Below are 17,864 nucleotides of genomic sequence, written 5' to 3'. Positions count from 1 at the left end.
ACAGCTGTCTAGTTAATCCAAGTCACTTACCTACATTCTAGTAAACAAACCAAGAAAGATTCAGAAAAAACTAAATATAACTACCCATCTACTTAAAAAAACAGATCTTCATGTAGGGCTGATTACATCAGGCCAAAGGCAGAGGATAATGTACATGGATGGACGTATATACAGGAACATCCAGAGAGCCACAATGTCCTTGCAGGGAGGAGCAAAGGATAAGGAAGACCTTCTTCTAATTGATTTGGCTAGGATTTAACAATACACAGAAACTCAACCTAAAAACCAAATCACTGCAGCTCCTGTAAACAGCCCAAGATTCTGAACCCACAACAAAAACTTTAAAATTCCATTGTTTTCTGTGTAAAAGCAAACTCCTAAGAGCCCAACTGCATCAGACAATGCTACAGACATGCTTTATTCTGAGCTAATAGTCCTGCAGAGTCTTGTGGCCTCTGATAAGAAGACAAGAGAATATCAGATGCTGAGCCAGAGATGTAATCTATAACTATATTATCTTTGACATGATCCTTCATTCAAGAAAATTTATAGGACACCAGCCCTATGCCCAGTGTGGTGGCCACAAGCATGAAACCAAGAGAGACCATGACTTAATGCACTTGCTACTGAATGATGGATACAATAAAATTATAAGATAATGTGCTGGAAGTTTCAAAATAGGTATTAAGTAAACACCTAAGAGGGCCAGCTCATCCAGACCTGGGAATTCCAAGAGAAGACCTCTGGTACATAAGACCTGAGGATGAGTGATGTCAGATGGGAGGTAGGAATGCTTCAAAGAATGGCTCAGCCAAGGTCCAAGAGGGACAAAAACGGCAAGTTGGTGGAATGCTAGGCAACTGGAGTGCACAAAGATATTCCAGAGAAAGTGTAAGACAAGGCAGAAAGATGAGCAGGGCTACTTCATACAGGGCTCCAGCTCCTTCTCAGGATTCATTGGGCTTTAGCAGAGAATTATCAAAGGCAACACGCAGTCCGGGACAGCACGATTTTAGAAGGGTTGAGGAAGGGAGAGGCTGACTGAGCTGTGACACTCTTAGCACCTGTACTATCTTTAAAAAAAAAAAAAAAAAAAAAAATAGGAACTGAACCCTTAGCCTTCCCAATGAGATACATTCCCAGCCTTTCTTTTATTATTACTATTATTTATTTTAAGGCACGTCTTGCTATGTCATTAAATTGCCCAAGCTAAACTCAAACTTGCCATCTTCCTGCCTCAGCCTCCGCCAAGTGTGCTCGAATTACAAGCATGCACCACCACAGCTGGCTTAGTGCCTGCATCTCTAATCTCACAGCAGGGTATAAAATGACACAAAGCTCCTGTTTCCCAGCTCAGCAAGTGGCAGCTCCCATTCCCTAGGGACTGTCTGCTGTTGTCTCTAAGGGCACTAACCACCTAGGCCAGGCTGTACCAAAGAACGAGGAGAGTGACTGGAACAATGCCAGGGACCATGGTAAGAAATCTAAGGTAGAAAAGGAGACTGGGCTTTCCACCTGCCTTCACTGACCTTTGCTTTATAACATCATTTCATCTAAGCATCTCCAGGTACCCACAGCTGCACCTTAACTATATTCTAGGAGAAAAAGAACCCCAGATCTTATTTTAACATATCCTTTGCATGTATACAAGAAGTTTCAGGACACATTGTGTAAAGGACTAATAAACAAAGATGCTCACACTCCTGTACTCATTATGAAAGATTTTTAGAGACCTTATTTGAAAGATCTTCAGATCTTGAAAGATCTTCAGAGACCTGTTTGCTTACCTTCCTAAATTGCCCCTTGTAGCAGAATACAAAGGGTGATCTCTACAAGGTCCTCAAGGGATGTTTCATGGGTAAGTCTGAGATTAGTGTAAACAAAACACCTGAGAACTACAGGGTTGGGGTCTACCACAAAATATCTTCAAGAAGAATCTTGCACGGTGTGGTGGCATATACCTACGATTCCTGCTACTTAGGTGGTTGAGGCAGAAGGATCACAAGTTCAAGAACAGCCTGGACGACTTAGTGAGACACTGACTCAAAATAAACAAGGTCTAGGGATATAGCTGCATATGCCCTGGGTTCAATTCCCAGCACTGAGGAACCAAAGAAAATCTTGGTGTTCCGGTCCCTGTGGTTATAAACTATCAGGGGCTGTAGAACTGGACTCACTCCTGTGGCAGCTGCTAGGTCTGCAGCTATTTATAAATATATACACGCAAACATGAAGAGTGTGTGCCAGGGCACAGACAAATGGACAGCCTGGCTGTACCTACAGAGTACGACACATAGCATGTCTTCATTAAGCGCTGCCCCAAGGGGCTCCAGCTTTCCTTTAAGTTTGGAGGGCTGTGGCTCACCTCTCATCCGATAACCACCAGACTTCCCTCCTTCCCACAGGGAAGCAGGTCTTCCAGGGCATCAAGGAGTCTACTCGTGGGGCAGTAGAGAGGGCAGCCACACTACGTCCTCCCTGCCCCTTCCCACGCCATCATTGGGCTAGGACGCAGACGTGCATGTTCCCCCGGAAAAGGAGAGCAGGAAGCAGCTGGCTTTTGGATGCAGAGTGTACAACTGGGTCATCACTGAGAAAACACCCAAAACAATCCTTTAACACCCTGGCCTCTGAGTCACAGTGCAGTCGAGTAGGGCCACAGATGAGCCAATCAGGGGTATTTTTCTGTTATCTAGGTTTGCTTTCTGCATATCCTCACTGCCTTAAAATACCTCCTTCTCTATAGACGGTAAAACTTTGAGGGCAGGAACCACCACTTTTGGAATTCTCCAACTTGGAGCTATGTATGGTTCTGCTTGATGAAAACCACACAAAAAGAAAAATGGCTTTTTTTTTTTTTTTTCCTTCCTAGGTCACCAGCCGGCCATCTGCTCCCTGGCCCAGGATTCCTGCTTTCCCTCTTCCTCCCCACCTATTTGAACATCCTCTGGCATTTCATATTGCCATGTCCCATGGCCTATGAAACTCCCAAACTAGGGCTTCCCAAAAGTCAAGGCGAAAAAGGAAGGAAGCTAATGATCTGGCCACGCGAGCACACTGCTCTTGATTGTTTTCTGGGTTCCGTGCATTGTGTTTGCTAGGGTGGTCTGTGGGTCCCCAAGGTACAAGCCAAACCATGTGTCCAACAATCATCACAGTTCGTACTTTTTTTTAAAAAAGGTGGTGTGGGGGCCATTCTTTCTGGGTGAAGAAACATTCTGTGGAATAGATCTGCACTGGCAGGGAAGTGAAAACTACACCTGCCGCAAGCAAATTCCATAATACTGTACAGCCATTCCAACCCCGTGTTATGACTGAACTCCACTCATAATAGCTGTGAGTCACGGCCAAATCCCAGGCTGGAGACCACAGCACAGAGCCTGCCTGGGCTGGGAGAGGAGAAAGGCCATTCTAAGAAGGGCTGCTGGCAGTATCTGGCCAAGATCAAACATGGGACCGCTAAGCAAGAAAACAATTGAAAGCGGACTACAGCAATGACGTGAGGCAAGCTCCTTTACGTAAGAGACAAACTGCTGTATGAGGGACAGCTACGATTCTAACATCTGGAAGAAAAGGATGACTTCTAAGGGAATGAATTCATCTACCCAACACACTTTTCCTCTAATCATACTCCTCCTTCAGACACTTGAAATTTGAACTTTATTAGACTATGAAGCTAAAGTTTTGGGCCTGATTCTCCTGCCACACACACACACACAACCCTTTCTTCCACGGTCTCCCCTCAGCCACGAGGGGAGCGGAAGGTTTCACATCCCAACAGTGATTTCCTTTTGAAACCAAGACCTTTCTTTGCTCCTGGCTTGCAGTCTGAGCTCCCCCTCTCCTCCTCCAACCTACTCATCTAGATTTTCTTCCTCCTGGCCATCCCCAGATAGTCTCCCAGTAAACCCATCCCACATCCTGCCCCATCAAATCCCATCCTGCCGCACCACCCCACCATGAGCTGGCTGCCCCTTCAGCATTCTGGATCAACGCCCATCACCCCCCCCCCCAGCACACTCTGCATCACAAGTAGCTTGCTGTGTTCTGGTGGCTGAAACCCTCTCCCTCTTTGGTCACCGCATGTTCAAATTCAAGGTTAGTGAGAAATGCCAGACTTCAGAGTTCTGACAGTCCTCCAGCCAGGGAAAGACTGAGAGAAGGCTGAGTTTTCCTTCCTCACACAGCCTCCCCAGGCAGTTAGAGGGCAACCACTTCACTCCTAGCCAGCGCAGTTACTCCTCAAAGCAAGCACTTTGGACTCTTCTAATGTTCTGCTCACCACCTTCCTTCCTTCAACCCAAGAGTTTTTGGCTACCCAGCTGATGCCCAAAACTGTTGAACAGTTCCTTTTCAAAGATTGGGTAACTCAGAGAAAGCCAACGTTTCATAGCACAGACCCTCCCGTTCACACAGGGTGGGGGGCAGGGAAATTTCAATAAGGTAGCTGTCTTCTACGGATAGCATGGTTTATGGGCTACACTGCTGATTACCTCTTAAACTCTCTTTTAGCTTTCTTCTTGGTGAACAGCACTGTATATTACATGCAAGCTTTGTTTCACCCCATTAACAGAGGACAATTGTATTAGCCATATGAGTCTGAGTTCCCATGCTACTTAATTGCCACGCTGTTGTGTTAACGAAGTTAGGCGGGGGTTTGGCAAGAGCGTAGATCACCTTCATGTACAGATATTTGTGGTTTTATTTTTCCGTTTGCCAGCTTGCCTCTCTGTTTCAATTGCCTACCATCTGCCTTTGAACAATCTAAGTGCGAGCAGATAGATTTTATTTGGAGGATGAAATGCTTTGAGCTCATCCTAGAAAAGCATTTTCATATACTGGTGTTCAGAGTATTTTCTGTTTAATAGGATTTCAGAGGCGATTTGGGGTGGGTTGGAAGTTGGTTCCCACCCAGAGTCAGAGTGCACTATAAAATTTAAAACCTCAAGATCACATTTTTCAACCAAAGGAAGAGGACAATCAGAGAGTCATAACTCATCTCTCACCCAAAACTGAGTCTGAGATAGCCCACAGGCATGCAGGTGACAAGGCAGGGGAGCAGAGGCTGCGCTGTGTGCACAGCCCACCTCTGCTTTGCCATCTTTAATTCATTATGGGCTCAGACAGAAAAAAAAAAAAAAGAAAAAAGAATCAGCTTCACAAAGCATGCGGGATCTGCTGATTCATGGTTTTCTTTACATGTCCATTAAACATCAACTGAGAAGTAGACACATTCATTCAGTTCGCTAATAAGATGTGATTTGAACTGATCTGCTAGCTTGAAAATACAACCGTAATTAAAACTAACTGCTGAGTCGAAAATCAATAATTAAAAGTCAGAAGGCCCGGGTTCTAGTTCTAACATAGCAACTGTTGCCATGGGGCACTGGGAAGGGCACCTAACTTGAGTCTGGGTCTTGGATTGAAATGTCTCAAAACTGTAGCCCTAAAGGCCTAAATCCTGTTATTCTGTGACTATCTTTTGAATGACTAGCATTTAGCAGTCAGAACTGACAGAATGGATGTCATGGTGCCACCGGTGACAGTTCCTGTACTATGGGGACTGAGGCCCCACAGCACTGTACAGCAAATCATCTACAGTTCATCAAAGAGATAACACTGTCACTTCAGTCTCTCTTAAGAAGCTCCCAGACAAATGCACCTTATTCCAGAAGCAGTGGAGCTGCCACTCCAATAATATCCCAGTGAATAAAAGCCCACTAGATGCCCAAATCTGAATCAGTGAGTCCTTGGTGTTCTGGAATTGCTGCAGAAGCTTAAAAACAAACAAACAGCTCTACAAAATCAAAGACTCTCCCCGTCATACTTCCTCCTCACAGAAACCACTGGGATGGGAGCTGGGGGCGGGGTGCGCCTGTCCTATGAAGAAGAAACATACAAACCGTTTTATGGCTTTAATGATTTCCATGGTTTCTTAGGAGTGATATAGATAAGGAAAAGCAAAAGCAACACACCATCCCTGCTCGCTCACCTAGCTCTCTCAGAAACTGAATTCATGGCTTGCAAAAAATGCTACTTACTCATCATTACAAATGCCTAGAATCCAGAAAATGTTTTAAAACCCTACAATAATAATAATAATAACAATAATAATAATAATTAAATAAAAATAAAACAAAACCCTGTAAGGCAAGTTTCAAAGTACAATACTTCCGAAAATGTCATGCATTGGATGGGATAATACTTTACTTCCTTATCTGTCATCTCAAAGCTACTAAAGGTATGTGTGTCTGTCCTGGTCTTAAAACTAATCCTAAGCCGAGTACAGTGGCACATGCCTATAAAGTCAATGTCTTAGGGGACTAAGGCAGGAGAATCACAAGTTTGAGGCCAGCCTAGGCAACTGAGACCCCAGCTCAAAAACAAAAAAAAGTCAGGTATACACCTCCACGCGAAGGCCTTGGGATTGAGTCCCAGTACCAAAACACAAAGAAAATACTTTCTCAAAAAGCCACCTCCCTAACTCTCCTCCCCATTATTTTTAGGGAATGGTAAACTACTCTGCTTTCGTTTCTAAAATGCTGCACGTTGTTAGTAGCGTCGGACTGCACGGGCTTTCCTTGAACCCCTTCCTCCCACTCCTAGGCTGCAGACAGCACTACTCCTACCGTAAAACACTTCATAAATGAGTGGTAAAAAAGGGTCAGAGAACAAGCTACCTCAGTACAGTGTGAGCAGGAGAGCCTGATAAAGAACTGTAGTCGCGCTACTTACTTACAGCCCACCACACATTAAAAACTCAGTGACTAATTGAGACAATCGTATATCCCAAAAGGTCAGCACCACATAGTCATGCATCATAAATATTAAAACTCTTAACATCCAGAAGTTAATTATTAGTTTTTGGAAATACTTTAATAATTAGTTGCCAAGGATACTACTTGAAAACTACTAATATACTGGATTTCTTACCCAAACTAAGAACACTTACAAGGGCCCCAGGAGATAGATGGCTCAGTAGAATAAGCACTTGCCTGGCAAGCGCAAGGGCCTGAGTTCAATTCCTGGTTCTGCCAAAAAAAAAAAAAAAAGAACACTTACAAAGCAAAGAGTACTATACAAGCTTTTACTCTTTAAGAACTATAAACTACTTCTCTATGACTATATCAAAAGCTTCCAAAAACTTACTTTTTCTTTCCTCATGTCTGAAAGACATGCTTGATATCAAATACTACTATGTCCATTTAGTAAAGTGAAAACTGATATAATCTCGAATAGGATATTCCCAAAGGGGGGGGGGGAAGAACTTAAAGGAAAAAAGAAAAGAACAAACTACAAAATGAGCAAACTGACACAAACGCGTAAGTACAACACGATCATCTGGGGGAAGGAATCTGAAGGGGCAGTACCACCAGAAAGGCAGAGACGAGGTGGTGTGCACGTAAACCAAGGACAGACAGGGCACACAGAGCAAGCCTGCTGGGGAAGAGCTCGCGTCAGGAAACGCTGCTTTACAGACGTACAGGCCAGACACGATGCGCTGCATGGTGATATTTCTATTTGGGGAATATGAAAGTATGATGCAATGAAAAAAATACTATTATTCTGTATTAATAAATAATAATAATAAAAAGAATGTCCACTTATGCACAGAACGTGAGGCAGAGCACAACATCTCCAGAGGTGCAGGGAGGAGAAGGGTTAGGAGTGCAGGCGGGGAGGGGAGGATGGGGCATGCAATGGTTACGCCAAGCAAGCTAATAATAGAGACAGAAGGAAGTACTGCACCCCAGGAGATAGACGTGCAGAGGAAGAAGAGCAGTAAGCCTGGGAATTGCTGGCAATTATCCTATCGTGTAAGAGGCAGCACAGCCAGGGCAAAAAAGAAAAGGTGCATCCCTGTCCTTCCCTCTCCGTCTCCTTCCTTTGGACCAGACTTCCAGGTCGTATTGTAAGACAAACCTGAGACTGGCAACAGCGAGCTTTATGGGGAACAAATCCCACTACGATCTGTGAGCCGGATTTTGATGTCCTGGGTGCGCATGAGTTCCATGTGGTGCAGGAAGGAAAGCAGGGCCAAACCACAGAGGTGTGCCAAACCATGAGGCTGCTGGTCCCTGGAGCTCCAGGGTCCCGCACGGAACAGGACTGCTCAGGAGGACGTGTGTGCATGCGTCCATGTGCGCGTGTGCGTGCACGTGGTTAACAGAGGTGACACACCTGGCTGGGCAATTGTGCAACATGATACCATGGAGGAAATATTCTTCCTCATCTCAGCTTGTGATCAGATTCTGCCCCGAAGCACAAGGCTTAAGTGTCCTTGTAACTTGTGTGCAGAAGAAAAACACAGGAACCAATCCTTCGCAGTGCCAGCCAGGGATCATAAAACTGGAGGGAGTTCAGAAAAGACCCTCAGTGCGCGGGCAACTTTGGGAACAGGGTCACCCCTGCCACAGGGAGGTCGGGTTGGAAGCAAGCTGTTCCTTAACAGCCCTGAGTGGACATGAATCTATTTTCAATAAAAGTAATTCATCAAAATACAACAGCATAGTCTTGTGAAAGTCTTGCCACATTAAAAAAAAAAAAAAAAATCCTTTACCACATTCTGCATCACAAATTTAAGTTTGCAAAATTGGTTAACTTCTGCTGTGGTGAGGGCAGAAGCCACCCCTCCTCATACACAGCAGCCCCGGTAACTGTTATTCTACTTCTATGGAATAGCAGTTCCTTAAGAAGAATTGTGGTGGCACATGCCTGTAATCCCAGCACTCAGGAGGCTGAGATAGAAAGTGCACTGTGAGTTTGAGGCCAGCCTGGGCGATACAGTGAGTTCAAAGCCGGCCTGAACTACAGATTGAGACCCTGCCTCACAAAAAGGGAAGAAGAATCCTAAAGCCTCGAGGACAGCAGTTTATGCCTGTAATCCCAGCTTTTCTGAAGGCTGAGGCAGGAGGATTGCAAGTTCAAAGCTCAACCTGGGCCAACTTAGTGAGACCCTGTCTCCTATCAAAACAAAAGGCAGGGGTTGTCATTCAGCACTGGAGCACAGCAGGAGGAAGACCTGGGTTCATTCCCCCAGTACTACAAAAAAGGGAATGGAAAGGACCCTATGAGTATCTCCAAGTCTTGCACTTTTTAAGCAAATTCAAATAAAAATAATCACCAATGGCTCTAAGGCAGTCTTAGAGGCTAAAAACCTTATTGCTAGAACTATACTAATTATCAGGACTTAGGTCCCCAGAGCACTACACCCTAGGTCCCTGTGTTCCCTGGACGGCAGGCTGAGCATCGGGTTGGGTGGGCTGGAGGGGGCAGGGGAAGGACATACCCTCTAGCTCCATAGCATTGGCAGTGGGGATGCAGAGTAAGGGACTTGGGGGGACTTGGGGGAGGAACTGTGGCAGGAGCACAGTGCCCCAGGTTGAGGTGTATAAACAGCATTCGCAAGGGGCACACACTTACGGGGAACTTCTTCCTTAGTCGCTTCATAAATTTTCATATTTACACATGGACCTATGCTTTTTGGCTCTTTAACCAAGATGAGGCCCTCTGTAACAACTCTCAACTTGCTGCCGGAGCTCTATCGGAGTCCATCCGAGAGACGGAAGGGAAGCTCTCAGGCTCCCTGAAAAGCAAGAAGTCAGGAACAGCAGTGCTGGGATGAAGCCACCTGCAGCCAAGGTGAGGTCAAGGGCAAAGAGGCAGGCAGGCAGGCAGCTGCAGCGTGGGCCTGGAAGTGACAGCCCCTGGCAGGTGGTGAGCATAACTTGTGACAGTTTGGGGGAAACCGTAAACACACCCTTCCTGGAATCTGGTTAGGTTCAGGAAGTTAAAACTTTTCATATACCTTAATGCCTTGGGTCCTAGCTATAGATCAATGACAACAAGAATGAGGTAAAATTCAGCCTCTTGGAGCTTGATTGGAAGGCCCTGTGTCTTCTTCAATCCGAAAATACCTAACTTCTCCTACCTGGTCCATTTCAGTGGTATCAGATCGCACTTGGCAGATTCTTAACACCCTGGAGTGCTCTCCATAGGCAAATGCTGTCCCCTGCAAACAGAAAGAGGAAGGCTGCCGCCCCATCTGTGAGACTTGCTCTGAGCTGTTTTCCTAGTGCTGTGGTATACTGAGTCATGCTCACTGGGTTAGTCCCTAGGGCAGCCCAGCAGGAGTCAAGCAAGAGATCTGCCTCAGATAAGTGCAGCAGAGTACATGGCTCCAGGGGAGAAGACTGAGAGCTGCAGACCCAAGGAAAGGAAGGGTCAGCTTAGTCTCTCTTCTTGGAAAGGCAGTCACACACTTCTGAGAAGGCCCAGCAAGCTTTGCTTCTTTCCAGTCATCTCTGTCCACCAGCCAGGAGGGGAATCAGGTGGGGGAACTTCAGGCAATCCCACCCAGTAGGGACAGCCACTGATTCCAGGTCTCCAAGCCAGCTATGATCAAAATGCACCCAACTGAGACCTGGGCCATACCTTGCAAGAGGACGGACAATTCAACCAGTACCTAATTTGTTTGGGGAATGCTGGCTTGCATCTGGAAAATCCGGCCCAGAGGCTCTCAAGCTTTTTCTCCAGCTGTCCGTGTTCCTCTCCAAGAGGGAGCCCTAGAAAGAAGGTGTGTATGCATCCCGACCCAGTAAGTAAGCCTTCCAGGAAAACTTCGGGTTGTGGGGTGGCAGTCTGTTAGCCCTGTCCTGTGGTCCCAACATGGCTCCTATGTCCCCACAGGTCTCCTACGTCTTTCCTTTACCCATAGGGAGCACTTGCTAAGGACTTCCACAGTGCAAGTTCTTCATGATACATATCTCAGAGCCCAGTATTTACTAAACCCAGAACAACAGCTTCCTAAGTACTTGCTGATTTTAAATTCAATTCAACTAATATAGCACGGCTTGCCTCTGTGCCAGGTACTGTGATAGGTAACAGAAATATAAGAAGCAACCCATCAAACTCCTGTCCTCAGTGGGTTTTCACACACTAGTGATGACAATAAATCCTTAATCTTCAGCCAAATCACTGCCAACAAGAGAGACACGTTTAATGAATTATTGGAACACCCTGCCGGGCAACCACACAAAAGTCCAGAAATGGGCTTCAGAGGAAAGGATGGCTGCCAAGCAGAAAAAGGATCAGGGGAAGATTCCAGGCATCAAAGTTCATCATATGGTCTGGGACAAGAGCAGAAACTGATTGGACGGAACACAATGTAGAAGGTTGGAGATGATACTAGAAAGTCCATAAAGCACAAGAGAGCTCGGCTGAACTGACAGGATCAAATTCTCACCTGCACAGGTTATTCCAGTTTGGACTGGGGCAAATAAGAGGCAGGAGCAACAGATAAGAGCCATGAAGGAGAGTGTGAGGCCAGAAAGAAGATGTGGAAAGCCAGGGAGGAGAAGAAGGTCTGTAGAGCGATGAGGCATGGCATGCGCCAGATTGCCTGGCAGGCCAGAAAAGACAGTTCCAGAAGCCCTAAGAAACAGCAGTGAACGAGCCTGCGATGGTGCCAAGCACCAGAGAAGGGTCATCATTCACTCCCCTTACCCTGGCGGGCTTTTGTGGCAGCGCGGCCTTTAAGATGGCCTCTGAAGAGTGACAGGAAGATGACTTGGCAGAACTACCCATTTACTTTCCTTTTGGCCGATCTCCCCTGTGATTCGTAGCCTGCAGTTTAATTTAGCCCTACTTTTATGATATGACTGACTCTGAGACAGATTCTTGTCACGAAAACCTCCACCAAGAAAAGCTGCCATCTCCTCCTCTCACATTAATCCCGCTCATCCACATCTCTTGGCAGAATCTGGCTTACATGAGACAATAAATAAGTAAATAAACAGGAACAATAATAAGGCTTTGCCAGGCTAGCAAACTGATCCATTCGCAGGAGTATAAGAGACACCTGTTTTTTTAACACAACGGCTGCTAATGTAGTAGAAGCGTGGCATCCTCGTAACAAGAGCTCTCTGTTCATGAAAGAACCCGACAGCGTAAAGGCAGGCAGGGACCAATTCTCAGCTACGTCACCTGAATGCAGAGAAAAGTTTAAATAAGGTCAGACACCTAATGGGAACCCTGCTTGCTGCCCTGGAGAATCCACGTGCTAGTTTCCTCATGGTGAGGTGATTTACCTGTTACCCAAGTGTTCTGAGGCAAGATTCCTTAAAGGAGCTAGTACGTACGAAGGGTGTGATCAGAAAACGCACTCTGAAGTTTGGTTGCTTCATACCCAGGGGCTGACCAAACACATCTTCAATGAAGCGAGCTTAAAAAACAACTAACACTCTGCCCAGCTCAGAATGCAGATACTAACACAAGAACAAATAAATATTTAAAATTACCTTCTTGGTCCATTTGGCACTAATCTCTCTCTCTCTCTCTCTCTCTCTCTCTCTCTCTCTCTCACACACACACACACACACACACACACACACACAACCTACCAACATATAAACACCACAGGCAAACTATTTCATAGCTACAATATGTGCACATTACCTTTTCAGACCAGCCTATGGAGATGCTCTTAGAAACAGCTTGTTAACAGCCCCTCGGCTTGCTGTTTAACAATCCGTTTATAGCCCATCACAAACCCAACCCTCTAAGGAGATGTATTTTACATCTATACGTCAGGTTCCTTTGCCACAAGGCTGGGTTTTGTGTAATCTTTTTCTCTGTATGCTAGAAAACAGACTACACAGTAATTTCTATAACTTAGGATCCTGCGAGCACACAATATATATATGAATATATGTAAACAGAGTCACAAGAAAAAACCCTTAGAATAAAAGCAGAATGATGCGCAAGAACAGGCAAGCCACACCATACAGCCCTGACTAAAGCTAAAATTACCACATACAGGCATTGTGTCAGCTCCCCTCACTGTTCTCCCTAGATCGTGCCAATTCTAACCCCCGGGCTGGGTCTAAGCTCAGCCTTCAGGAACTACCTATGAACCTTCCCTGCCTCCATGAAACTACTTGGTAGGTGTGAGAGTATGGAGAAATCTTTCAATTCATTTCAATTATTAATCTGCCAATGCACACAAACGTAGGTAAAAGTGAACCTGAAACTGTGGATTTTCTCCAAAAACTAACATCTGGTCTATGGCCATACCACCCTGAACGCACCCGATCTCGTCTGATCTCGGAAGCTAAGCAGGGTCGGGCCTGGTTAGTACTTGGATGGGAGACTAACATCTGTACCTTAAGGACCCTAGGACTAGCTCCTAGACATCTCTTCTGGCAAATGATGTCACAGAAGGCCCTGAAGTTTCGACACGGTCAACAGCCCAATGTACAGCCAGCTGGACTTAACACATACCTCACCCTCCCTCGGGGGCAGCCAGAACTTTCCCAGAGAACATAATCCTGTCAACACAGACCCCACGGAGGCCTCAAACAGATAAAACCTACATAAAAGCCAAATAAAATGAGACTCTGAGAAGAAGCACAGACATTGATTTGGGGACCAGAGTTACAAAATGAATTCTTCCCCACAATTCATTTGGCAGCAAGCCTGGCAGTCACCACTATGTACATCAAGATAGCGTAAGTGGGTTTGCCCAAATGAGCCTGTGCAGGGCACCCTAACATGCACCCAAATAAAGATAGAAGCTGCACTATGAACTCACATTGACCTACAACGCAGACCAACCAAGAGACCAGAGGACTACGTTCTCAGCTATCCACACCTCCTCCGCAGTAAATCTCTTAAGGCCACCGTTGAAATAAAAATGTACATAAGCCATCTTTCTCTTCAATCAGGCTGCTCAACACGATGGCTAACCACAAAAGTACACTGAGGTATTCCCTCTACTTAGAAAATCGCCTTTTGGCCATTTGACTACGTTTTTAAAGAGATAAATTCTAAAAAGCAAAAACCTGGCTGAAGTTCATGGTGACAAATGCCACTGGGCCCATTTCACCTCCCTTTGCTTGAATACCGAGGCTATTCAGGGGAATCTTCCAGGCTGCCCACTACTCCTTATTCTTGCATTTTTAAAGGTTTTCTCTACTCCGAGGCTGTGTCCTGTAGCACATGTCCCACTGAGAACACTGTCTCGTGTCACAGAAATGATAAATGTGCTGCTGCGTGGATAAATATGTTGATATAAGTGGCCCCTTGATCATACCTAAGCTGTATCATACCTCTGCTGTACCTAAGAGCAGGTACAACAGAAAGCTAGAAAAGTTAAGAAACCAGGAAGGATGGAAGCATGCAGGACCGATATCCAAATAGGTGCCCTACTTGAGATGTAAGTTAACACCCAGGTCCCTTTGCTCATCTCCCTGCTGTCTGCTGAAAGTTAAAGATACCCTTACAGCATGCTGCAAAAGAGTAGAGGATCATCACTCCAGTCCTTCTGTGGTCACCAGGATTCCCCTGGAATCACCAAGTTCCAGGGCTATGTCTGACCTACGCTGATTGCCTGCAGAGAAATACACCCTCACCTCCAAATCACAGCCCTCCAAGAACACAGAGTCTCAGAGATGCAAGAAAACAGAATATAACATTCTGAAAGGGAGTCTTTGCTCCTCTGGTTTTGTGAGGGCAAACACGCTTCCTCTTCCCACTGGTGCAGTCTCTCTCTACACCTCACCCAAAAGGATCAGTTAGAGTCAGCAGACTAAGGGAGGGACTAAACAGCACAAAACCAAATGAGGAGCCAGCAGCTCTCCAGGGGACTCGAGGTCTGCTCAGCATTTACAAAGTCAAGAAGAAGAGGAAACTTGCTTACACTGGGAATCTGCCCAAAGCGCTCAAGATAGTATCCCCAAAATGACAACTCTCCCACTCTGAGTAAAGCCCAGATCAAAAGGCATCAGGTGAATGACCCCTGACATGGTGCTGTCCCCACTCCCTGTCACTCACCCATTATGTCAGGAAGGGCTGTGGGTCTCAGCAACACAAAGCACCAGTCCAGTGAACTCACACCCAGGGTTTTTCTACATCTCCAAGACTCCTCAAGTCAAAAGGAGGAGACAACAGTTATGAAATGCATCTGGGGGTCCAGTCTTTTAGATTTTTCATTTTTCTAAAAACTAGCACTAGCATGGGTGTGAGTGTACAAACAGGCCTAAAGAAAAGAGAACTCACTTCTGTGCTTTCAGGTGCCCACCCCGTGATCACAATTCACTATGTGAAAATAGCGAGCTGGACCACACAGAGTCAGGAGCCACTACAGTGCAGTTTGCCCTGGCAGGAGTCTGGTTTGATGATCAAGGCTAGCCTGGGAGAGACAAATGGCCTAGAAATGATGAATAATAATGAAACTAGTGTCAAAAAGTCTTCCTTTCCTGAGTCTGAGCTCCTGGAAGCAGCGGAAGAAAGAACTCAGCAAACTCCAGCGTCCCTTCTCATGAAGCCCCCATTCTATTTTGTCTTGCCCGCCCCAGCGCACTGTCCCGATCTTGACTCTTCCTTAGAGACTCGGGCACTACAGGGCCACACTTGTAGTAAGGTGACAGCACTGGGCTCTCTTTTTCTTTTCTCGCTCTCAGCAACAACCCTTCAGCGGCCACACATAGAGCCACACTTTCCCTAGGGAGCAAAGGGGTGTGTTTGGGAAAATCTTCAGAGACAAACAGGCTGTTCTCTGAGGCTTTGCTGTTTAATTACAAGACTGATTTTTATCTCCAGATCATTTCTTCCAGGAAACAGAGCTAACTTCCTCATGTATAGCAGAAGTAAGTCAAATAAATGGCTGGACTCACAAGGACAGAAAAGCCTTAAGGAAGGCAGTGAAAGAGCCCGTGTAACCCACTGCGCAGGGTAGCAGGCAGCGAAGAAGAAAATCAGATTCCACCGGGGCTTTCACGAAGAGTACAGAACACTTTCTCTCCGAATCTCTTTCACAGTCCGCAGGTCCCACACTTGTTGCAGGGGGTGAGAAGGCAGTGAATGTTCTCCCCATTGTTCCTCAAAAAAGGATCATTTTCCAGTCTACATTTCATCTTCTCATGTGACATGCATATGAAACAAAGATTCAGGATGGCATTTTAAGACCACAGCAAAAAGAATATGGCTATTGACAAGCGATAGTTCAGTCCTTTAACATCTACGAAAAACAAAGGTTGCCTTCATGCCCCAAGGTAATGCATTCAGCTTGCAAACTCTTCTGTACAACTATGTTTCCAGCAAGGGCCACTTGCTCCCCACTGGTGAAACTGGAACTTCACCACCCCACAGCAAACAGTGTCTGTTCTGTGGTCAGACAGACACGGAGTTGCCTGCGAAACAAAAGCAGACTAAAGAATTGATGGCCGTCTTTCAAGTCCTGCCCTAGTCGCAAATAATAAGCAACTGTACGAACAAGCAGATCCCTGAATGCATTCAAATGCTTGAGTGCTGAGTAATAACACTAGTTAGAGTCGCTGTATAGCACTTCCAGACTTAGGTTTTTTCCTTTTCTTTCATCTCTGGAAACTTATTCAGAAGCACACTAGCTATTTCCCTCAAAACTTTGCTGTCAGATACAAAAGGCGTTTGCTATTATCAAGTAATTGCAGTTGGCTCATCGCTCCTGTCCTCGAGCTTGTGTTCAATTACAGTTAAAATAAGAGCTTTTCCCGAGCATCGTGTGACCCCAGGCCTATGAAAAACTCAGTGGGATTGTGACGAGAGGACTGTGCTGGGAGTCAGACAACTTGGAGGCCCAGATCTGAGTTCAGGCAATATCACCACCAAGCCTAGGAGCCTATGCGAGAACACCAAGGTCTTTAGCCTCTACATTCGCAACTGTATGGTGCAGCTATGAACTAGAAGACACCCAGCTCCTTCCAGATCCACATATTGTGGAAGATACATAAAGAAGATGAACTACCACTTTGTAACAATACAAGGCATTGCATTAGGCAATTTACATATCCCAACAATTCTATGAAACACATCATTTTATTAACACTTTGGATGAGTTACTAGGTTAGGTAACCTGAACAAGTTCAAGGACAAGCCCTCGTAGGTGTGTCCACTCCAGTGTCTGTTCCCCTGCTGGGTCACTCCACAGTAAGTGGCTCCATCTTCTCAGCAGCTTAGATTCCCCATCATGGGAAGTCAACTTATTAAGAATCACAAACTGGCACAGGACAGAATAAAATAAAATCTAAACCAAAGCAGTGGTGATTAGTACTCCACTGTAGCAACTGACACAAATATACATGCAAGAAAACATGTCCTTTTTGAGTCACTCAGGAAATGAGGTTCTTTTCCCTGCATCTGAGTCCCACATACAAATGGGAAATACCCCAGAGAAGGCTTCAAGAGAGTGCAGCTGGACTAACTAGCTTTTCCCCATCCTCACTTGGGAGTATTTTCATAGATCATTTGTCCAGATAAGTGAGCTCAGACTTCTAAAACCCTACAATACTTTTGTGATGGCCATTTTTGTCGGATATCCTTCCAAAATATATTTCGTTGTTTCCTCACTTCTTAAATCTCATAATTTAACTGGGAAGTCATAATTATAAGTGTGAACGCCATTCGTCATTCTGTGGTGCCATACAGAGGGGTTTAACTCTATACAGGAGTCATCATAGGGAAGCTATGGTGTCTGACTTCTGCCACAGGGTCAGAGGGACATGGACCTAGGCTAGAACACCTGATTCCGACACTGGCTTGGCTACCATTAGCAAAGTGCTCTATATAAATGCTAGGTTTCCTCATCTGTTTTATGGATGGTTTGATCTGTTTTTTTCTAAATTTGTTACCTCACCCTCATAATATATTCCCCTTCTGTTCTTCTCTCTCCATACCCTTTCCCAAATAGCCTCTAAGACTCTTTACTAAAGCTGTTTGAATTCAGAAATTTATGAAGTTAGATGGTCAAACCCTCTCTTCACTCAAGTAAATTAGAAAGAATAAGGCTGGTATGGCCAGACCATCATGAAAGAGGACAAAAAAAAATA

The 17,864-nt window shown here is 45.5% G+C and overlaps 1 protein-coding gene and 1 pseudogene across 3 annotated transcripts in view; one reads left to right on the top strand and one right to left on the bottom strand.

Moving 5' to 3' along the window:
* The window catches only part of Etv6 (ETS variant 6), a 228,327-nt gene that overhangs the window by 203,431 nt on the left and 7,032 nt on the right, over positions 1 to 17,864 (bottom strand). The gene's annotated exons all lie outside the window — the stretch shown is intronic.
* Positions 13,061 to 13,180, top strand: LOC111815196 (annotated as a pseudogene).

The sequence above is a fragment of the Octodon degus genome, unplaced genomic scaffold, assembly GCF_000260255.1.
Source record: "Octodon degus isolate 3935 unplaced genomic scaffold, OctDeg1.0 scaffold00012, whole genome shotgun sequence".
Taxonomy (NCBI): Eukaryota; Metazoa; Chordata; class Mammalia; order Rodentia; family Octodontidae; genus Octodon; species Octodon degus.
This window is presented reverse-complemented; position numbering and strand designations above follow the sequence as displayed.